The sequence below is a fragment of the Emydura macquarii genome, unplaced genomic scaffold (genome assembly GCF_026122565.2).
Source record: "Emydura macquarii macquarii isolate MOO-44397 ecotype Brisbane River unplaced genomic scaffold, CSIRO-AGI_Emac_v2 contig_3624, whole genome shotgun sequence".
Lineage (NCBI taxonomy): Eukaryota > Metazoa > Chordata > Testudines > Chelidae > Emydura > Emydura macquarii.
In genome coordinates, this window is record NW_027133761.1 from 8,049 (window position 1) to 12,692 (window position 4,644).

Below are 4,644 nucleotides of genomic sequence, written 5' to 3' on the forward strand. Positions count from 1 at the left end.
AAACTGGAATGAGCTATACCGGCATAAGTACTTTTTGGCCATTATGGTTGTGGCTGCTGAAGGAGGACATGACAAGTAACCCTGGAACCGCAAAACTATTCTAGTGTAGAGTAGGCCTTGGGTTTCCCTGCCAGAGAACAACCTGTTAATCTGTAGAGTAAGGGAATAAATCCCATCACCACTTCATTTAAAGCCAGCCTGGATATCTCCCCTCTCTAGCGGCTTTGAATGTGTGTTGCTGCAAGAGTGAAAATCTAGTGTGGGGGTTGTGGGGAGGAGCAGCTTCCTCATTCTTCCCAGCCTGGATCCAGGGAACATATGGGGCAGGTTGTTTAGCTGTCTCCCAGCTTCCCAGGAGAGTGGCGGTTATAAGGTCTTGGGGTGGCACGTGATGACACGGCTTTGAATGGCTTTCGCCTGTACTGCAATGACGGCTCCATCATCGAGTCCACTGTGGGGCCTTGAGTAGCTCTTTTGTTTCTCTCCTTCTTACTCTGCAACCGCAGAGAGAATAACCATGAACGATGCCATTTGCACAGTGTCTCTTCTCTGACTTTTCCCTCTTTTTGGAGATAATCTATAAAAGGAAAATAAAAATAGGGCAATGGCTGTTCTGTTTCTGTTTCTTTATGATAGACACAAATGGCTATTTCATGTTAAAATTCAGATCTTGTGCGCTCTGTGAGTTACTGTGGAGGACTGGAGAGAACCAGTGAAATGATACCAGACCCAGAGCACAGTGTGAAAGCTGCAGCAATTAGCATAGGGAAAGGGATTTTAAGCTACGTCCTTCATGTTCTTTGAGTAAAATCTTGGCCCTGCTGGAGTGAATAGGGATTTTGCTATTGACATTATCAGTTGTTGGCTGCTTGTGTGTTCCCTCTGTGTGCTGCACCTGCTGTGGGCAGGTAGCAGGGATAGCAGACCTTGATTGAGCTGTCCAAGAAGACCACTGACTCAGTTGAGTGGCAAATGTGCTCAGCCAAGTTTACTGCTGATAAAGTACAGTACTAGCACCCCATAGACACTAATACATGTATGCCTGAGACAATGGACTGGCTCAGTAAATGGCAGGACTTTCCGTTTCCCTCTAGGCCAGAGACACCTCCTCTGTAACCCCTCTTTTATACACTGATACAAACAAGTTACTTATTATCCTTCTGACATTTCTAGTTACCAATCCTATCCCTTGTACCTGCTCATTCAAACAAAACATTTTTATCAATCATTCTATCCTGTCCTCTTGTCTTTGTTTTACTTGGTTCGGTGTGTTCCTGTTGCATATCCCAGTATTGTGTTTATGACTGGCCTTTATGTTGGGGCTTACCAGCGTCTTCTGGAATGTGCATAAATGAACACACTGTGCCTTGTACTTCTTGGAAGTGCCTGTGGTTTTTTGCCGAGTTCATGTACCACACAGTGAACTTGTAAGCAAGTGTCTCCTTTGTAACAGTGCCTGACTTCTGCTCATAGCCTGACTCTCGCTAATTTTGCTTTATATCAGCAGGGTCTGACTTTTGCTCACTTTAGTTCAGGCCTCAGGCTTTGTAGCAGACTCCATGTTTCAGGCTCTCTCTTTCTACTACAGACGTGAAGGGAGATAGTATTTCACCCTGTAGGTCCTCTCTACTGTCTAATGAGCGCTTGGGAGAAGGATGTCTCGGTACAAGATTCAGCACCAAGTGTCACAGATCCAGTCAGGTGCCCCCTCTCAGCCACCCTCTGGACTGCTGTGATGGGAAGCCAAGACTCTGTGTGCCTTGATCTCCCTGTGCTTTAAACCTTTCTGGGTCTCAGCAGGCTGCAGCACTGGTTGCTCCTGTGGTTTCTTTGGCATATTTCCTGTACATTGACTCAGTCTGCTACTCCTTCATGGAAGTTGGGATGCTCCCCACACCTATCCTAGGCTCCCAGGAGTGGGGCTGCCCCCCAAGATACACCAATTGTTTAAATATGCCCTCTTCCATATCTCCACCCAATTGAATTTACTCCAGAGGCAGACAGTAGTTGTGAAGCACAGAACACACACTCAACCACTTTGACCAGAGCCTAACAAAATTGTTCTTTTATTTAGGCATACGAAGCCCAAAAGAGTACAGATCATACAGAACAATAACATCCTGACTACAATGTCTCTCACTTCCCAGTTCACCCTTCCTTTGGGATGCATCTGTGTCCAGGAGGGCTGGAAGACAGGGTTCCCCTGTCTCATGCAGGGTGTTGCATGCTGGATGACTTCTCCCTCATGCAGTTCCCTTCCCCAGCTCCTCTGATATTATTCTCTCCTGCCTTATGCTTCCTCTTCCTGTCTGGCTCTTTTCCCATCTTTTCCCACCTGGTCACCTTGTTGTTTTCTTTCTTGTGTCTTTGGTAACTTTCCCTTGCTCCAAAAAACTTCTCCCTTTGGACAGAGGAGGAAGTATCTTTTGCCTTGGGATGCAGTTACTCTTCTGCATAACTCTTGCCTGGTCAACTACCTGTCATTAACATTATGTGGCTCCGCTTGGTCTTCAGTCTGGAGAATAGCTGGTGCATGTCCTGTCAGCAGTGGTGGATCCGCATACAGAGAAGCATTTATGACAGAGCAGTTTTTCTGAGTAACATTTCATAGTAACTCCACAATATCAACAAGAAGTGGTAAGTTCTACACAGACATTCCCAAATTCGCACCCAAGGGTGTCTCCTGAGACCCCCAGGGAGTTCTCCAGCAAAACCAGGATAAACCTGGCTTGACACTTCTGATGTTTCTAAGGCTAAATACAAGCCACTAGACTTGGAACCAAAGGTGCCACAAGAGCAACCTGACGTCCTTCTGTCTGAGGGTGGAATCGCCCCAGGGAGATGCCGATGACACGGCAGCCAACAACATCCAGTTCACATGCTCAGATGGGACATGGATGGCAGGCACTTCTATACACTGGGGCAAATTTGGCCCATGGAGCAATCACTGCAGCTCTGGGGCCATTTGTGGGATCCAGAGAAAGGTGGAGCCATACCAGGGCAGAGGGGATGACACAGCGCTCAATGATGTGAAGTTCTTCTGCTGCCCCTAAACAAGCACCTGTCCCTGCCCATCCCCTAACACCAGCAGCTGCCCATGAAACACCATTAAAGCTTAGCACTGCTCTTAAACAGGAAGGTGTCTGTGTCTTATTGACCCAAATCAGGCATGTGAGCATGTACCATCCCCACATCTGCAGGTTAAGTGGGGAGGCAGGATTGTGGGGAGAGCCAGAAGGCAAGGAGATTGGGAGACGTGTGGAAGGAGAGTAAAACTCCAGAAGCTGACATAATGACTATGAAAAGGCGAGAAGGGAGGCGTGAATATACTAGGTAGAAAGGGGTGTTTCAAGGTTTTGAGAACCAAGTGATTTTATTGTAAAAAATATTAAAATTTATTGTCCAGATAACCACGAAATGGCTGGGGCCAAATCTTATTTGTGTGACTGATTTTCATAAAGAAATAGACAATTAAATATACAGAAGGGTAAATGATTTACAGCAGTGCATGTTTCCAAATAATGGCATACTTCACAGGATCCTCAATAAAATAATGCAATTCCACGATTTTACAACTTGTTGAACCTGCAAGACCAGACAACAATGCAAGGCAATACAACATAGACATAACATGTCAGGGTGTGAGTAACCGTAATACAATAAGAGAAGGCATACATGAATAGACAGTGGGAGGGATAGGCCTAGGGAGTGGGCGGTTAATGAAAAAATCAGAGGGTTTAGATTGAATGGAAGTGTGGCATTATTTGAGCTGCCTCGATATTTTTATCCAAATGTATCTAGAAACAGGGTCCAAATTTCTTTGAATTTATATAATTGAGCTGTGTGGCAATAAACTATTCTGTCTTTGACCGATGCTCAGTCATGTCCAAATACCACTGCTGTGTTCTGGCATAAACCTACCCATCCATTTTTAAAAATTTGTGATCATTGAACCAAAGCTTTTGTGGCGTAGTTAAACCAGACTTAGCAGGTAAATATCTTTGGATATAATTTTCAGATGAGGTTTGGCTGCTGAAGCTGAGCATTATTTTCATTCTTCTATCCACCTCTTTTCACAGCTAGCTGATGCTGGACAGTCCCACAGCACATGCATCAGGGTTCCTTTTTCTTTGTTATAGCACCCACTAATATCAGAAGATCGAAGGTGCAGGAAGGCCAAGGCACAATTGGAGTTGCAGCTAGCAAGGGACGTGAAGGGGAACAAGAAGGGTTTCTACAGGTACGTTGCCAACAAGAGGAAGATTAGGGAAAGTGTGGGCCCCTTAGAAAATGAGGGAGGCAACCTAGTGACAGAGGATGTGGAGAAAGCTGAGGTACTCGATGCCTTTTTTGCCTCTGTCTTCACAGACAAGATCAGCTCCCAGACTGCTTCACTGGGTGGCACAGAATGGGAAGGAGGAGAACATCCCGCAGTGCTAAAGGAACAGGTCCAAGACTATTTAGAAGGATTGGACATACACAAGTCCATGGGGCCAGATGCAGTGCACCCGAGGGTGCTGAGGGAGTTGGCTGAGGTGATTTCAGAGCTATTGGTTATTATCTTTGAAAGCTCATGGCAACATGGGGAGGTCCCTGTGGACTGGAGAAAAGCAAATACAGTGCCCATCTTCAAAAAAGGGAGGA

General features: G+C 45.8%; 1 pseudogene; it reads left to right on the top strand.

The window, feature by feature from the left end:
• The first annotated feature begins 373 nt into the window (after nucleotides 1–373).
• LOC137145761 (vitelline membrane outer layer protein 1 pseudogene) lies at nucleotides 374–3,176 on the top strand (annotated as a pseudogene).
• The last annotated feature ends 1,468 nt before the right edge of the window (nucleotides 3,177–4,644 follow it).